Genomic DNA, 20,400 nt, shown 5'->3' with positions numbered 1-20,400 from the left:
AGAGAGATAAAGTGAAGTTCGTAGATGAAATCTAACGTCATTTCCGCAAATAGTCATTTAGGAACCATAAAGCCGGTTTCTGGAAACCAACAAAAGTGCGCCTTCTATTACCCTACGTAATTGGCTGCAATTTTCCAGAAGCCGGACGGGGCGCTCGGTCGGGAGTGAAAAACTCCTAGAACATCACCGCTTACTACAGCTCACTCCTCAATTACCGGAGTAATAGTGTAACAGTCGCGGGCAGGCAGCACATTCCTCAAACAGGGGGAAAAACTGTAGTTGATGTCCAAGCGGCAGATAATGGAGGCCAATGGCCGCAGGGGCACTGACCGTGAATCTAGGCGCGCCACTGAGCCGAGTATCGTGGAAATGTCGTGACCGACCACCATCACGGCTAGGCCCACTCGTGAATGTCGAGCTGGTGGTCTTGCCCGGTGTCGTCACTCCAGAACTGTGGGATGTCAGATGATCACAGTCGAGACGTAACCTGATAAATTTGTAAATCCCTTACTCCTTTCTGTGGAGTAAAGCCAAGGGTGAAAACCAAAATGAGATAGTAACGTGTGGAGGTACGAAGGAAAATTATTACTAGTGCTATTGCTAAGGATCTCATTGACTATTTCTGGGGAAACGTCGAGTCTTAAGAAGGTGCAATCAGTGGTTGGCTGGGATAATTTCCTTGAATTATTATTAAAGAAGGCACAACCATTTTAGTTTCATAATCTGAATACAGGTTAATTTTCTTTTTATTCCACAAGAAGTAGTAGTTACTTGAAGCAGAACCCTAGTATCAGGCTCAAAAAAGCTATTTAAGATAAGTACAGCATAAATTTTTACAGCATGTAGTATGTATTAAGATGACTAAAAGAAATGACGTGCCACATTTACTAAAAATTTAACATTATATTGAAAAATTCAAGCATATGTACTTATAAACATGTCACTCCTTGAGCTATATATAAAAAATCCTATCTATTTATTTTTTTGCCTGGTCAGAAAATTGCCTAAATTTCTCAATTATTATGAATAATAATTCCAGTGTTAACAGCATTTTTATGGAAGTTATATTAACACTAACAGGCTGCATCTTGAAAATAAAAGTAATTATAATAACAAAAAGCTGGTTGTTTCACCCTTCCCCTCATATACACGTACCATTGTATTTATACTTCGAGACGAATCAGCGCAACAAAACGGGTTTACACATTTATACGTTTAGCCCTTTACCCTATACACGTCTTCAGTGTTTCTTATTTGTGTATATCGTTTTAATGTGATGGTGTCATGAATTGGCTGGTCCACCCCTCCTGCGATACCAACATCTAATAATGTATCCAGCCACGAATAATACTGATACTGTTGAAGATTATATGATGAGATTATCACATATAATTACATTATACCACTCACATTAAGGACTTCCATTTAAAAACAAATGGTAAAACATTAATTCCAAAGAAGAACTATAGGCAAGCTATAAGATAGAAATACTCGTAGTTAGAATAAATGAGTACATAGTGTTATAAAACTATATTTGTACCAAATTGTTAAAACAACAACTATCCATTCCAAGCCTACTTAAAGATTTAGCTGTGGATAGAACAAACCACAAAAAGCGTGTTATTTTGTTTGTTCCCGCTTGTTTCCTAGCGCCAGTTTATAGTCGTGTGAAGTAGAGGTACAATAAACAAGTTTATGATAGGTAAACAAACGTTATAGCCCCTAACCTAGGGAACAGCTTGGGCCGCAGCTACTTACCTGGCCTCGCTTCTAGCCAGCTTTACAGGGGCGGTGATACACATATGGTATTCTGTACTCGATACATTCAGACAATCTTGCTTACTGGTGATTGTAGTTCACGCTAATTAAGAACCTACTTGTGTAGTTACTCGCTACAGTAAAGCCGTTTTCATCCTATCTCCAAAGTAAAGCTTCAAAATTGTATAATGGTGATACCGCGGTAGATCCAAATCCGAATACAATATCTTAGCAGAGACAATGCGGTATGTTTTACTTGCAGGCGCAACCAAAAATGTAAAGGTTAATGCTACAGATACTCAACGCTCAATGCTACTCAAGGCTCTTAAATAACCTACATTTATATAAATTGCATAACTGTTACTAATCTGAATGCTATTTATTTTATATATATTTTATTTTATTATATTTTATTCTATATTTATTTTATATTTTATATAACTTTAGAGCGTCCTTTTTTAAATTTTAAAGGGATTTTGAAAATATACATATGACAAAAAGAATTATTTTAACCTAAGCGCCCCAGACTTTCGTCCCGTGGATTCCGAACCAGTATTGTGTACATTATCGGCTCTTTTAATCAATTTATTAACCCTGTAAAACATTTAATCGGATTTTGGTTTTAAAATACGAGTAGATCAGTTCGCGTTATCTACTTAAAGTTGTTAAATACTTGCCATGCTGGGTTCCAAACGTTGCAATAACAGTCAATACATGTTGAGCAACTTTAAATTCTTTTGTTACGAATAACGAAATTTCATTAAAACGATCAGAGCCGAGATACGTTACTTTCAACTTCGCCTTTCATTCTTGAGAGAACTTTAAAAGCTTTTTGAAAATTTGAAATTTCATTGCTCCAAACATAAAAATCAACAAAAACCTGAACGGCCGCAAACTTTTCGTACTGCTCTCAAAAATTAATGAACCTAATTTATGAAACATGTTTCATTTTGCTTCTCATACGGTTATTTGGAAACTGCTTGGCTTTGTCATTTCCAAACTAGTTTTTACTACAAATATATGCGAAACCTCACAAACTACTGATCCAAACTCTTTGAACCGTTGCCCTACTTCTGTCAGCCTCACAGATGCTTACTAAGACATATTTTCTACTCTGACTTCAGGACTTTGAACCAACAGTGTTTATTTTAATAAGAGTATCCTACAGTCTTGCTAATGTTCTCCTTGCAAGAATAGTTTCCGATGACGCCCCTATCGAAGCCAAGAGATTCGTGTACCACCGAGTGGGGCAAGGTGGAATGTAGAGATGTAGATTCTTCGTAAAACCCTTGTTTGGGAATCTCCACACGTGTTATGGCCTAGGAAAGTAATCATCCTTGTTGGAGATTACTTGTTTCCAGTTAATTCTGCAAGACGGAAGTTGCGAAGATTGGGCCTCCACAACATGGCCGCTGCTAATCTTAGTGATGTTTGAGATAGTATGAAATGGGTCATTTAAGAATTTTGGTAGATATCTTACCAAGTTGTATCACATGAAACTTTCATATGTACATATTAAAAAAAGTATATTTGGGTTTCCGGGCACAAACTTACGGATTTTGTTAGGTATTAATGGTGTGCTACATGTACGGTGTGTTTTAAGTAGATAAGTCAGTGTTATTCATTTTGAAGCATTTAATATAATTTTTAATTTGTGACTTTACAAAATCTATGGAAGTTATGAATCAAATGGTTTTACGTGAATGTTATGGAAATTTATTCTTCAGACACTATCGTGGCACTGTTAAGGTAAGTAATGTTGAATATCATAAAATCGACAAGTCAACACCAACTAAAAAATAATGATTTGAAGAACTAAATGAATGTTGTATTATTTATTTTATCGACCTTGCATGAAAGATAACTGAATTGTTAAAATATCAATTTTTATTGAACGCATTTAGCACGTGTACATGTAGAATTTTAATTATACCCCTCTCATATTCCGCATTTATGGGCTATATCAAATATTTTATGCAATTTTACAGTTTTTTTTACATTAAATGTTTCCTTTTGGTCTTTGAAAAATTTGGCACTACTGTACTTAAACACCCTCCATGGTAGGCTATAATACATAGAGCAGCGATGTTTTTTTCCCTAATAAACCTCAATAACAATCAGCAACGAAATAATTTAACACAGCAACTAAAACGATAAATGACACATACATAAAGATATAAAACAAATACTAAGTCTTTTAGACCAACGTATTTGTTATCTAATGTTTGTTGAATCCTTGGAATAGTTCCTTCAAATCTCTATCTAGCTTACAGCTGTAGGTCATCCTGTACACTTGCCTATGTATCACTTGTTTGTTTGTTGGTGTGTTGGATGCATTTGTTGTATAACCTAGTCTAGTAGGTTCAAGATCGTTGCATTTACATGTATGAAAACATGTTAACTGAGCTATGCTGAAATATAGAGCATAAGTGGGATGTACTCTAGATATCCCCTATGGTACAAACGCCTTCTATCTTTATCAATGTGACGAATACGCTATTAATCACACAAGGCTGAGACAGCCAGCAGCTGGGGCCCACCTCCAGTCAGCCAAGGTAAGTCCTGTCCTCGACCTGAATCTCTCATTACTTTCTACTCCCCTGCACAACCGGGTCAGAACACTCTGTTAAACGATACTGAAGGTTATACGTAAACGTTGCAACGGACGAAATCATTGAGAAATGTGATTTTAATGAAACTTAAATACAATACCAAAAGCAAACCCAACAATATTATAAGGGGAATATCAATACATTTTTCCATAAACAATAATTCCAAAATACAATAAGATTAACTAGAAATGTTTATTTATTCTAAGGTACACATTTAGTCCAAACTACTTCGATAATGACTTTCACAAGTCAATATTCTGAAATACGATAGCCTACATTTAAATAAAGCACAACATATCTTTTACTACTGTTATTATTCTGCAGAACTAAAACAATATAAAATGTATTTGTCTTTTAATACTGTGACAATATAGGTTTTAAACATTAATAAGTGGTGAGGTCTATGTTTTTAATACCTAAGGGATGTGTTTAAGCCAAATAGTTTTAATCAGATACGTCAAATACTTTACTTACGATTGTCTATGTGAGTTTTGGTATCTTACAGTTTAATAAAAATATAAATGAACAGTTGCCTAACTGCAGTGTAACATCAGATTAAAAAGAGATTTTTACAAAAGTAACGCTTCAAAATTTGTAAAAATATTACTTAAATGAATTAAATTAAACGAAAAATTACTTTCTAATGGTATAAACATATAAACTAATTTATTCTCCAAACATACTAACACAGCTGGCCACCCCGGCTCAAACCTTTCTGCCTGCCTGCCTGAGTCAACTGGTGGCCCTGCGTATAGAAATTACTTTGGGTTTTCAATGAATTGACATCATTTTATGAAATACTTATCTTCATAAGACAATGAGTCTAATCATCGCTTAATTATGGTACCTCAGAAGTGGAATTATAATTTTAATACAGTCCTGTATATTGCAATGTCAGTTTTTAATTTCATAAGTTAGTTAAGCTTACTTTCCTAAATGTGGTTCGAAGATTAAATTACTAAAGTTAACTGAACGAAAAGTAATTGACAAAATTAGCCAGTGCACAATAACCACAGTCAATGATTGAAAAGCAAGCACGTTAATTTCAAAGAAATCTATTCACCCGTCAGCTTGTAGACTAAAAGACAGGTCGGTTTCACATATACTCGTACATACGTACATGAAGTGGACAACGTAGATATCGTGGATTCCGTTGTAGACTGGTGTGAAGGCAAATAAAGTTAAGGCAAAAATTATAAAGATCGAGCATAGGTTCCTTTATGAAGTATAGCAGCAACTAATCTCAAATTATTTTAGTATTGATTGATTTTTATAACAGTAATAAATAGCATCATTTTGGCTGATTGAGTAAAACGAACCTTTACTATTAGTTTTCTGTTTCTGTATTTCCACATTCTGTTTACAGAACTTTAGGTAAACAGGTCCACGTTACTGTTTTAGTTATTTACAAAGGATTTCAATTACTAAATCAAAGCTTGTATTATGAATTGTATCAGAATCAGTTGTTTGATTACCATTTTAATTTTAAAAATGGTATTATATCCTTAATAAAATTGGAGCAATTTCAGCGTGTAGATTACGAAATTCAATAATAGATTCTTTGATTGGAACATTAATTGTAGATCAAAATTTACATAACAATCGTTATACCATTTACCATGTAGTAGCGTAGGGGTTTTATGTACATTGTTAGGTACATTATTTTATATAAGCCCATTGTCAGGGTATTAAGATAGCTATATGTCGCTTTTTATTAAACCTGTAAACAATGGTAAAGTTAATACTTGTGTGGTTATTTTATTGTTAATGTGTTTATCAACGCCTACTTCAATTGTTAGTTAGATTAACTTTATCTAGCGTCAGGTTATAAATACTGTATACAACCTTCTCATACCAGGATTCCTTGGATAAGGAAAGTGACAGCTGACCGATGTGTTAAGTAATGGGTTTATAGAGTCATTACCTAACTTGTGTTGTAATAAATAACATACCCATTGTTTCGTATTGATGCAGTAAAACTCAATATGTGGAATAAAGTAAAAGTAAAACATTTATTTTAACCCATTTTGTAATTAGTTAATATTTATTAGTAACTAAAACGATATATTAGGTTTTTATTGAGAAATAAAGTAATTTTAATCTCATTTCATAAAGAGTTGATCTATGACCATAAAAATTACACGTTTTGATAACCAATGTCCACAAATGAACTGCAAAACCTTAATTACACTTGTATCGTATCAACATTCACTATTCGTCAACGATGGGTTGGAGAATCCCATCGATTCAGTGATAACACAGGCATCGATTATCATCAGGTTACATGAACATTGCTCTGGTAATTCTCAGAATTATCGATATGAGGTGAATAATGGCTGATAGTGAGTACTTAATTTGTCCAAGAGTTTATTTGTATATTCTTTCCGTTCATAAGTTTCAATATACAGAAAACGAGGCGTTTTAACCTATTTCAATGTATGTGTGTGAAATTTTTAATTGTACAGATGTACCACGTATTAACGCTAACAAAACGGATATTCAGCGGATGGATCACAGCGGATATTCCGTAAACCGGATGTTACACCACGGATGATACGCAAACCAAGTGGAGCTTCCGCGGACAATCCGAAATACGCGGAACAATACCCATTTTCTAAGAACTGGTCTGAACAATTTAGGATCCATGGGATTAAACCTTAATAGCTTGCTAAATATATGATTTGGTTAACCAATATCAATTCAAACTACGCCAATTGCAGGTTTTTGAAGCTAAGATATGGTAGGGGTTAATAATTTTCTATGCATGCTGACCTAGATGTTACTGACGAATTGATTTTTTTTACTACCACTAAACATAATCTATAGCAAATTTTAACTTAATTGTGTATTTTACAATAAGTTTTTGTAACACAAGCAATCTATAATATTTACTAAACATGAAAAGACAAATTAATAAAAGTCTATAAATTTTAATTCGTGTCAAAATAAAACCACGTTTCAATACGTATATGGAAATTTATTATATAAGTGAAGGTTATTTGTACTAGTATTAAACTTCAATGAAAAACGGTTGCATCACATTTCTAAGACGATTTATTGATACTTTCCAGTATTAAATTAAAATATTAGAAATCACAAAACTAATTTGTTTAGTCATTGCCAACCGATATATGTTTTGCGGCTTATGATCAACCTATAATCTTTCCTAAGAACTGCAGTAACATTATTATTATTACTACAATAACAAGTGTATTTACTATTGAATAAAGTTATTTACTATTGAATATGCATTACTATTGAGTCGCTTATTTAGAGTATAAAATCTTATTCAGCATAACCGATATGAGTTTAAAATACCAAACCAACTTCAAGAACCATTTTACATCACTCAGCTGCAGGCATAAAATTGAGTGGCGGAGTACAGGATAAAAATAGTCGTTAAGTATTTTACTTAGAACGTTTCAAATTTTCTTACATGGATGATAAACATTTAATCAACACGATCTCACACGGTTTAGTTTTTAAGTAAATAAGGAAATTTAGGGCAATTAAAAATGCGTACTTTTGGAATTTACGGCTTTCTACCATACCTGTGTATCATGTAATTGTTTATACTACTCTAATTTAAAAACAATACGAACGATAGTAAGCTAGATTACACATTGGTTAGCCCTCCATCTCTTATATTAATATTTCATGAAACATTGGCTAAAGATAAACAGCACGGGTACCAAATAGCAATACTACAAATTTACAAGTTCCAATTTCTTAATATCTACGATCACTTACGTGTTTTTTGTGACGGATTTTAAGTATGATAAATTTAACCGACTTTATAAACAAAGTATTATTTCCCTTCGCAAAATAGGTGCATCGTTTTTAGCATTTGTTGGGCTAAATTATACTTTAAGCCTTTTTTATTTGGCTATACGGTAACATTAATGTAAAAGTAAATTTAGTTAAGGTAATTTAAATGTTTAATTTCAAAATAAAAATATTTACGCAAAGACGACGAATAAATTGATAAGGATTGGAATCGATAATCAAATTTTAATTCCAAGAACAAAAATTACAAAACGAAAAAAGTCTACCGAAAGCTGAATACTCAAATCGACTTGCAAATTAATAAGCCTTATACTAGGTTATAATTAAATCTACTATCTATGTATTTGCATGATAATCTAATGAAACCTTTCAAATCGGTTAGACAATAAAATGAATAGATATAAAAGTTTACGTATGCATATTCCATTTAGTAATAAATATGCTTCGTTGTCCCAACCAAAAAGTTTTGTTGTATTCTGAACCCACTTTTTACTTACACTTCTAATGCTTAACCAAACCGAGTGGAATTATTTTTCGACTTTCGCCCGTTCGGCTGCCCGTCGGCTCTCGTGCGCTCCAGACTAAGCCATCTGTGTTCCCAGAACCCGAGTTTGTTTGAGTCTCCTTTCGGCTCTCATTTTTGTACTTGCCGCCGACATACTCCAGCTGTTTCGCTTTATGCAGTTCACCCCACCTAGACACTCGTGGATAGCAGTTCTGACAACAGATCTGCTATTGGATCCTGCAGTTCACACGGTGTTACGGATTGGATTATAGGTTAGGTATTTGTTTCGGATTAATCGATAAATTGTTGTTTTAATTGGTAGGCCTAATATGATGTTAATTCAGTTCATTACGAAGATTAGAAAATTGCATGAGTTGGAATTACTTAATTTCCAATATTTGCCTTATGTAAGTAAGGTACACAAAAAAGAATAAAAGCTTTACTTATAATAATATTTATGAAAAGAATTTTACTCCTATAACACAATTACTTAACAGTAAATCATTCATATTTTTAAATTCTATATATATATATATATATATATATATATATATATTTTAGATTATATTGTTATGTTGCTGTTATTTATTTTATTTTATTATTATTACATATTTAAGCATGTTAGAAAAACATTTACACGCTTACTTATTACTTTAAGATGTCTTAACAAATGAAAACTGCCAAAATAATCATTTGTATGTGGTTATATTCTTACTAGAATAATCGCTTGCAGGATACTCAAAAATAACTCCTAACTGTATTGTAGTTAAAAGAAAAGAATATGTATTCGGAAGATTTTGAGAATTATAACCAAGATGTGAAAAATTACATAAAGCTCAGATAGGTATATAATATGTTTAAACCTTTAACTCTTTTACGCCCTTATTTTTTATCCTTAATTTTTAAGATATACGTAACACGCATCTAAAAATTGTATGGATTGCTCGATATTTGTATACGTTTTGCAGAAACAAATCTTGAACTTAACCTAATCGTTTAAATGTTCAAAAAGGATATACTTTGGGAGAAAAAGCGTTTTGGTGGTGTATTAATGATATCTTTAAATTCAACCTTCAACCACAATTATGCTATATAAAAACTAAGGGGTTAACAGGTTTTCAGGTCTAAAATTGTTCTTACGGGGTCAAAGTTCAAGGTCGTTTTCACCATAGGGTTCTCTGCTGAATGAAATAATATTTACGCGGCAAATCTACAACAGTCGGTTGTAAGGATTTTTGTATTCCAAATTGAATATACGTTTGATGACAGTTGTTTGACAGTAGGAGAGCAAAGAAGGGAAATCACCAAAGTATCAATTGTGTGACGTGTTTCCAAAGGAAGTATATCGAACCAAATAACAAACGCAAGTGAAGCAGTTGGTCCAGCTCTAACAGACGCGGTGCGGCGCGCGGCGGCGGGAGTGTGAAGCCGACAAAGTCTGTTTGTACACTCTCGCTCGGCCCCACAACTCTGTGTATATATAACTTTTGGCTGCAAATCCTCACTTCCTACCTCTTGCACATCACTCTGCTGGAAACTTTTCCCGATCGAAAATTCTTAAATGGATTTTCAAATAAAGGAAAATTCTAAATATTGTTGAACTACGTACAATAGCTGATCAATGAACTTTACATGACACTGTGTTGCCTTTTTTAATCCATTAACAGAATTATTTATAGTAATAATAATAACAATAATGTAGATTCATTGAGAACTGCGCGTGATATGGGAACACTGATTTCCTTTGCCCTAGACAACGGTTTTTGTTACGGTCAATAGCATTGAAAAGGATACCCAAGAATAGAACCAGGAATAAAAGCGTTGTAACCTGATTTTTTTACAGCTCAAACAAGTAGAAAACTGTTTAAAAATCTTAATAACGAGTATGAATTTAAAAAAATTAAAAGATGCACACTTAAGACAGATAACAAAAAGGTGTGGTGTTGTCCGGCACACTGCAATAGATCAAATACAAACATTGCTAGATTGACTACCTTTTTTGTTTAAGACTGTAAAATTACTATTTTTAAGATCCTTAGCTTGGAATTCACTCACGAAAAGATTGATAAATTAATGCCGCTATAAAGACATATTTTGGCTCTATAAACAACTCATCGTTTTAAATCCTTGAATTTAAAAGTGTGTCCTTTTTAGCTGATGAAAGTACTTGTTTACGATTATAGTAAAGTCTAAAAACTAGCGGTCGTTTCTGTTTTACATGAAGTCCCTTTAAGGTAAGTTTTAAGAATTTAATTTTGTAAATAAAATCTTACAAGATGTTTAAAATACACAGTGGAAAATTATTCATCTGAGCTATAAAATAATTGTATTATTAAACCTAAATGTATTGAACTAATTTCATGTATTAGGAAAGTTTAGATCTTATAGGTTCATGTCTGCATAGTTTTACTTTAGGGCTTTTAACTTATTCAAGCAACAAAATGTTTTCTAAACAATGTCAATCCTTATAGAAGTAGCCTTGTAATGTAATAAGTTGAGATTTTGCTCGTATTGTGTTTGTAGGTGTAATGTTGTCGACCTTTTTTCGGAAACGGTCTCCCTAAATCCCACCAAAAAAGCAATGGTTAAAATTTTGGTCCCATAACGTTTGGTTCAATATTTTTAAACCTTAAGGAAACTTAAGGACTAGTTTTGGTTTTAGGGAATGTTTACTTCACTTAAAAAATAAAGTTTCTTAAATGCAATACTTTGAATAATATCCAAATATGATCTTTGCAATAGAAATGTTAATACTTACCTCATTCTTGAATTATTTATGTAATAAGTTTCAAACCCCTGAAAATTATCAAACAAAACAAAATACTTATAGTTTAATCCACACGACAATTATTACTTATTCGTATGACAAGAGTCCTAAGTCTATATTTTATGTTGTAGTGAATTTATAACTATAATTGTTATAAAGTGTAATAACTTGTCAAAATAAAATTTCAGTTATTTTCATATGATTTTATAATTTTTTTTTATTTAGTACAAATATGAACATCTAATTGTTTTATTCCTTAAAAATACGATAACAAGATGTTACTTTACCAGAAAAAGGGATAACAGATTTGAAGTAAATATTAGCGTAGTTGTTAAATATAATAAATTTAAATGGATAAGACATACGTATGCTTAAGTAATGCCCTTTCGTTATCATTATTTGTTTTCATTCCGCGGTTGGCTGCAAACATTTTGGGAAATTATTTAAATGAGAAACTAAAATAGTTTTTTTTAACTATTATTAATAATAATTCTTATTAACTCTTATTTTAATATTTGTAATATTAACTCTTAAAATATTTTAAGAAGTAATAACCTGTTTTTTTATATAATCGTCAGATTATATATTTTTTGGGAAAATAATAAAGTCCTATCTTAATAATATACTATTTACATAATAATAATATTATAGCTGCCTTAGGATGAAGAAAATACTTATTTCTTACTAATAGTTCATTTTTCATACTAAAGAAATCACCGCGTCATAAATTGAACGCATTTTACAATATATTATTTAGTTATCTGAATTAAGGTGTAATAGTAATAAATAAGAGCCAAATAACAGTTTATAAATCTCAGTTCTCAATTTATAGGTTTATGCCAATATAGAACAAAAAATGTATATTTTGTGTTTCTAAACAATTATTAATATGTAGTCCCGATAAATTTGTACTTAATTTTTGTACTAACAGAAGAGACCGTAGCCCATAGTATATCATTTATAACAATATTTTAGCGTTGTTAAGTACTATTAATTTTTATTAAACTTATAATGGTTTTTAAAAGCGCCAGTAGATATATCTACCTTTAATCAAATTTTGAGTACAGACAATTAGTTAATATTAATATAGTTAATATTTTATGAAAATCTGGTTAATTTGCAGTATGGCGTAGAAAGTTAATGCTATCAGAATAATATCCGTTTCAGATAATGTAAGAATGTATGAGGTTTCCAGAAATATCTTACACCATTAAGTTAGTATTAAAAAATAGTTACCAACAAAATATATAAGTTCTATACAGAGTTATGTTTACATGGTAATAACACAAAACCCAGAATATGTCTTAATGTCAATTTTATTGAATCGTTATCAATTTAACTGTCTCATTTTATGACCAGTAAACTGTCGTTTTTAAGACTTTATGTCATTTTCGTTTATATTATTAACTACCGTGCTTGGACAAACAATGCGCTACCACTTTCTGCACTAAATAGTGCATTAATATATTCTTATGAATGCAGATTGTAATGGTTGCATTATTTATGTAATTCGAATGAAAACGTATTGAGATCTTTTAATTTGCGCAGGTTACTACTAGTTACTTACAGGTTGCTACTTTTAATTTGCACGAATCATTTATTAATCATCAAATGTTACAAGAAGAGTGGTAAAAATATTGACAACAATGTAATACATACATAAGTAACCAAAATCGTCATAAGCCTTGCTATAATAAAAGTAATGTGTATATTACTAAACGATATGAATTTAAGTGTAATCATTGAATATTCCTCTTATAATCCATCTTCAAAATTATGACGTCCTTTCAGGATCGTATAATTGTTTTTTTTTACATTGTATGTAAATGCCTTTGTAATTATACTTCGTAATATATTACAAATTAAAAAATCTGGTAATATGAGTATTACTATACAAGGTAATAATTAGTATTTACCGTGAACAAAGTAAAAAAAAAACTTATCGAGGGATGGCCTGGATACGTTATATTGATTATAAAGAATTGTATTGTTTAAGAGTCCACCACTTTAACAAATCATTAGCTACTTCTTTGCAATCTATTGAAAATTAATTTAATATGTATGTGTTTTGACTTGCTTACATGATATGGTATATTAACGTACTTTACTCAAGGTTTCGGTTTTAATGATAAAAGTGGTGTTTTTCAAGTGGAAAATAACTAGTGCTTCAGATATTTACTTTAACACATATAATGCGTTATTTTTATTGTTATACTTGTTGGTAACTTAAACTATATGTATCCTATCAGGTACATGCTCATTGTAAAAAACAAAGCAGTTTGATAAAAAAATTCAGTCCACAACTATTATAAAAATCAATACATCATTTATATACGGTTGATAATTCTGTCATATATATTGCGAGATTAAAACATTGCTCAAAGATTGTACTTTCCTAACTAATTCAATTTACTAAATCACTGTAACTTCAACAATACGTAAAGATATAAAATGTGGTTTTATTACAAATGTTAATTATTACTTATAATATTTTATTATAGGCCCCAATTCAAATTCACATGATTGTTCACTGAAATGACCTCGTTTTGTTCGTTGTTCTTAAGTCTAAGCACATCAGGAAATGAACAATAGTACATAAATAGAACAGGACAGACAGTTATGTCATTAACGCAGAATCACAGATAGATTAAACTACACACATCGACGACCACCTCGAGTCAGCTGTGCAATAAGGATCAATGGTACCGCTGACTGATAAGCGTCACCATTGTGTGCAATTCAACACGACCTGCAATTCGTTTTGTCTGGTGCTTTAAATTACTTCAAGTTCCATGCGAACTCTGCAGTGCTCCCAATGGGAACTAATCCAGGCGGAGTTTTTAACCTGTGTATACCAGTGTTAGTAAATCACATGAAACCCACTGCATTAGGCGGAGATAAATCATGTTTACAAAATGTATTGGTGCATTTACTGTACTGATATAGATATATTTTAGCCATTAAAAAGTTGAATAACTTCAAAGAGAGACTTTACAAATATTGAAGTTATATAAATACTATTTAGAGTGTTTGGAGGATTTTGTTTGATTGCAATTTTAGCAATAATTGTTAGTTTATAAAATAGCTCAATTGCACACGTAATGACTGTGCTCTATAAAATAGAAAAGCTATGAACTTTAAAACATGAATTATTTTGGTTAGCACAGTAAGACCTCGAACTTGATTCAAACAAAAATTGATAAATAATTATTAATTTGAAGAAATTTGTTCTTTTTAAAATTAAGACACTATTTAAGATAAAATGCATGTGTACAATCACAAAATAAAATAAAATAATGTACAAAGGGGTTTTATCCTTTTTTCAATAATGGCAATGGCAATCCACCAGTCACATGGTTTTGGAAGTCTATCAGTACATGGAATTGGATATTGTACTAACATTTAAAATCAAATCTTTTAGAATTATTTAAAATTTGGAATGAACAAAATTAAACTTACCAACTGAGGAGAACTGCTTCAGTTGTCTAGAAACACAAAAACAAAAAGTGAAACGCAACACAAGCACAGGGGGTGGTTTGAGAGCGAGGGTACAATCCACCCAAGTCACAGCTAGGCTTGCAATACAGTGAGGCTCGTAGACTCGATAAAAAACAGATCTCTTCGACCGACGACGCAAGTTTAATGGACGCTTGCGCCTTCAGCGCCTAGGCCCGCGTTCCCTCTCTCCGCCATTCGCTCTCTCCCTCTCACTCCCCCCCTCACTATATCCCTCTATCTCTCACTAATCTAGCTGTCTCTCTCTTACACACACTCGCTACACCGATCCTCCCCCTGCACTAAACCTTATCTCAGCCGTCCCTGGATAAACCTGCGCCCTTCAATCACTATCCCCCTCCACCCTCCCAAAATGGACATTTCCATTCGAAAACAAATTCGATACCTCGGATGGACCTGTTAATTGCCTATATTCACATTGTAACTCGCTTATGGGCTCGTTGCATAGTTTTATTATCGCGTCCTCAGGATTATTAATTCTTTGACCGAGATGCGTGCTCGACAGAAGTGGAGATTTTATCAATGTAAATATAATGATTTCTCACTGCTTACTGCTGAAGCTCTATCGAACGTACGTGAATAATCTGTATTGCTGTACGCCGTGTACTGGGGGGGATTAGTTACTAATCCTCTACTTAAAGAAGTTTAACTTATAGTATAAAGTTTTTGCCATTACAGGTAAGTATTTTTCTCCTTTTCGCTCGTTCCACTTTCCCAGCATGTACCTGAAGGTTGATGGAAGGCTCATGGCAAATCATGATGTGATTATTTTTGTGGGAAAAATAGATAAAAAACATAAACAAAGAACAAAGGTAGAAATATATCCTTGAAAATGTTGATATAACGATCCAGTTGATCACACTTTCTGCATCTCGTCCAAATATACTACATACTTGTTATGAATCATAATTATAGTTCCAAAAATATTTGTAATATCTTGCCAGAAATATTTAACCCCTAGAGCGCTGGATATAACTAGATAATTCACACTACCATACAATTACTGTAAAGCATCTTATTTTAATAAAAATTATATTTTTATTAAGAATCTTAAAGTTATTATAAGAAGTAAAATCTTAAAACAAATTTTTAAAATATATTATTTTACAAGTAGATGTATTGGAAAACAAAACACGGAAATGAGTTTCATACTCCCCAGACGGAAATGCGCCAGTCTAGAGAACAATCAATTCCAGACTGATAACGGGTGACCGAGAACAATGGGTACGGCGCATCTCTTATCTAACGCACGGTTGACATTGTAACGCATTTCATCACCTGTTTAATGAACTATTGTTCATAATCGAGGGGAAAACGTTATTAGCGATAAGAGCTTTTAGTGATCTTTACCGCTAGCGATTTCCCGTTATACAGACGGGAAACGTTAGTTCTATATGGAAAATAAACGTTTTATTATGGCTAAAATTGTTTAAATACTTTGAAATCACATTTGGAATAATAATACGGTAATGCGTTTAAATGTAAGGCGAGAGATTACCTGGCTGGGAGAGCGTTCTGTAGTTTTGAGGAGGCCACATAGGGGGACCTTTACGTCTCTTTAGATAGAACGTAGTACCTGACTAGACTACCATTAATACATGATTGTATACACACTTAGGGGTTACTAGTATTAGTGCTGCCTTCCACTAGTTTCATATGATTTGACGTGCATAAAAATTACAAAATGCACATCGTGAAAATAAATCATTGACTACACATGCTAGGTTATGTTCTGTATTTCTGAGGTACAAAATTTTAATGTTTTAAAAATTTAAATTAGGAATGCCCATCAGTTTTACAGAAAATATCCAAGAACTACAAAAAATTGGATAACTTAACATAGTTTCGACTTCTATTATAAGCCAAGAAAAGTATGTCACCGAGTTGGTTTAGTATGTTTACTATCCTCGCCATGTGACCTCCATGAAAGGATGAATGAAATTCATTATGTCTCTACCTACTATATAGGACAACTATAGAATATTTTGCTTTCTATGGTTTTAACAACACATTCCGATATTGTTCTTTGGACCCTTATGTAAATTTAGCGGACGTAATGAACAATTCTAAAACCGAATGCTCTGAAGTATCCATCTAGAAATTATATTTTAACAAGCTACATTTATATATGCTAACAATCCATAGATCTCCATGATATGGTAATTGTGGCGTTTTGTAGCAAAACACTATGTAGGGATAACCGAATAATTAGGAGTCTATAATGTGTAGGTACTTTTTAAGACGTTGCACTGATGAAGAATGATGAACCAATATCCTCAGCAATAGCTATACACAACACATAGGTGAGATCAACTCTAATGAAAATTAGAAAACATTATTTTTATTTGAGCTATAAAACTGAATATATACCATTTAGTATTGTACAAATCAATACTTAAGGATGTATACATAAATAATGCTGACACGTTAACCTATTGTTCTTCCACTCTTTAAGGGAAGCGGGTGTAATCAACTCCTTCAGTTTCTAAAAAATCACTGGGATTGTAAGCTTTGAATCCGGTTGAAGGGGCTGAAACCGTACGCCGGTTATGCGTTTCGGTTATTAGCATTAAGATATTACATTCATCAACTTTTAATCTCTTATGGCCACTAGTAAAATTCAGTGTTGTTATCCTGTCTTGTATTGCCTATATCACCGTCTTTAACCATGTTTCATTATTTTTATCATGGAAATTTTATATTTCTACCTTTTATTCTATAGTTTTTATCTCTTAAATTTTATCTTCAGTTTTCCTTAATGGTGTAATATATTTATCACTGTAAGTATTATATACTTGAACTAAATTCATAAGAATGTTTATTGTGTCTGTTGTCTGAGCTGAAAAACCCGTCATGGTACAGATTTCACAATTATTATAAATATTAGTCTTGCTACTGTAGTTGATTCTTCCTCTATTTCATCTTTCAATTTCCAATAGTTACCCTAGATAGGGGATTTCTATGAAGCATTTATTTGTGGTTAGTAAACTTTTTTCTACAATAATTGTATAGTATATTACAAATAACGAAAATAACGAATGTACATCGTTAGGTTATGTAGCTTAAAACTGACTAACTAACAGTAACTGTTAACTTTATTAGTTACTGAGATGAAAATCGATGAAAAATGAACATCCCGATCCCAGGTGGTAGAAGAAAGGTTAGTTATCGACTCATTCCGATCCCAGGTGGTAGGGGAATGGTTGGTTTTCGACTCATCTCGATCCCAGGTGGTAGAAGAAAGATTGGTTATCGGCTCATCCCAATCCCAGGTGGTAGGAGAATGGTTGATTATCGACTCATCCCAATCCCAGGTGGTAGGTGAATGGTCGGTTATCGGCTCATCCCGATCCCAGGTGGTAGGTGAATGGTTGGTTATCGACTCATCTCGATCCCAGCCTGTAGGGGATTTGTTTCAGCCTGAAAATACAATGGTCGTTTTGCTACACATGCTGAAGTATCCATGGAGCCGTCGAACGTGTCAGGGACCTCTAACGAGACAACTAGATGTTGACGATCCCATCACCACAACATCTTATGAGATGGAGAGTAAGAGAACCGGTGCAGAACGAGGATAATCCAACTTCCACCCCTTCCATCACCAAAAGGTCTTATAAGATATCCCCCCTTAATCAACACAATAATCTCTGTTCCCTATATTTCTTCAAGCCCTCAAGGGAAGTGGTTGGAATCAACCCCCTCAGTTTGTAAAAAAAATTACTGGGATTTTCAACTCGGAATCCGGTTGAAGTGCCTGAAACAGTACGTCGGTTATGTGTTGCGGTTATTAGCATTAAGATATAACATTCATCGAATTTTAATCTCTTAAAGCCACAAACAAAATGCAGTATTATAAGCCTATCGTTTACTGCCTATATCACCGCCTATAATCAAAAAAGGCATTTCTGATTACGAACAAAGTTAAATCGTTTTAGCCAATGAACAATTAGGGCGGTCTCAGTTACAAAAGCTCTTTGGAAATTCGTGTGTTCAAATTCTCTAAGACATAACAAGTTCATTGTTGTAAAGTAAATTGCGGGAGAAGCATCAGATAGAGGCATGTGCATCACCTGGCAGTGCTCCTGCAGACTTTTGTATTCGTATGGGCCAAACGTAAGTGAAGCCTATCACGCGACTTGCTGGAAAAATAATTTATGTCTGTCTGTCTGTATATCTGTTAGCCTTTGTGTCCAAGTATGGAATTTGGCGGAACGTTATGGAAATCTCAGTACGCTTTTTTATAATCGACTGCCAGTATGACTGTCCGCAGGACTAATCTCAAGACAGAAATTAGCTATTGCCTTATAACCTTGTGGAGTACACTTACTTGTAATGTAACAGAAATGGCACATAAAAGAATTTTGCAGAAATATTCACGTCGACTTAACCTTCTGCATTATCCTACATTAGGTCCGATTGAGAAGATAAGCACACCATAAGTACGGGTTCAAGCATCCAGCCTACTAAAATTTGCTGATATGTGCAGTTTTAGATAAGACTGGAACACATCTAGACCGCGGGAACATATGCCACCATATAGCTCGCATAAATCACTAGAACTACCCTTCTTTAAACAGTACTTTCAACCAGAACGCTATCTTTTAATTGTCTAAAAGATGTCTTTATTAGAACCCTGTTGGCTAAAACTCCACAGTTTACAGTCTATTTAGCTACAATATGTTGTAACAGATCTTTATTAAAAAAAGGATGATTTACTTCTTAAATTACAATGTTCAATCTCAATTTGAGTTGTCACGATTGTTAAATTTTTTGTTAGTAGCCTTTTCGGTGAGGTTTCTCCTACTCTAAATCCAGATTTGCCAAACGTTATGTTCTTAAATTACTAAAGGTGTTGGGACAGTAGCAGCAGCACACGTTCAGTTACGAACGCCCATCCTGGCAAGTAGGTGGCCAAATTAAGGAAGAGCGTAAACCCGCAGTAAAGACGGCCACAAATATTTTAACCGTCGTTTGATGAAGAGATCAAACATGTTTAATGAAGGCTCGTTAATTGCGCTCGGAATGGTGGTCATCAACGGACGACCTTGCCTGCGCTGAGTCGAGTAGTGTCATCAGGGAACTCACAACACACGTAGTCCGGACCTCTCGCTGTTCGCACAATGTGTGTCACCGTGTAACGTGCTCCGTCGTCCTTAACGTGCAAGAAGTCATTTGCTTTATTAGTTACTAAGAAAATTTTAACCAAATCCAATGGCGCCAACATTCTAAACATACTTTAAAATTAATATTCGATATTTATACAATAAACATAATCCAATTTACAAGTCAAGTGTATACAGAGCGTAACAAACAACATAGAGTGTTCAAAACCACAAATTAGACCACCTCACAGATAGTCCCTTGTAACAGTTACCATCCCAATAAAATTTAATTTAAACAAATTCCTATGATAGTTTCCTGAAATATGTATGTGAATGTGAACACACGTAGGATCA

At 33.1% G+C, this 20,400-nt stretch overlaps 1 protein-coding gene across 1 annotated transcript in view; it reads right to left on the bottom strand.

The window, feature by feature from the left end:
- Positions 1-15,045, bottom strand: part of LOC124369801 (homeobox protein abdominal-B-like) — a 231,547-nt gene extending 216,502 nt beyond the window's left edge. Inside the window, exon 1 of the mRNA XM_046827906.1 lies at positions 14,888-15,045. The gene's annotated coding sequence lies outside the window, so the exon portion shown is untranslated. The remainder of the gene's footprint in view (positions 1-14,887) is intronic.
- Between the last annotated feature and the right edge of the window lie 5,355 nt (positions 15,046-20,400).

This window comes from Homalodisca vitripennis, chromosome X, assembly GCF_021130785.1.
Source record: "Homalodisca vitripennis isolate AUS2020 chromosome X, UT_GWSS_2.1, whole genome shotgun sequence".
Lineage (NCBI taxonomy): Eukaryota > Metazoa > Arthropoda > Insecta > Hemiptera > Cicadellidae > Homalodisca > Homalodisca vitripennis.
This window is presented reverse-complemented; position numbering and strand designations above follow the sequence as displayed.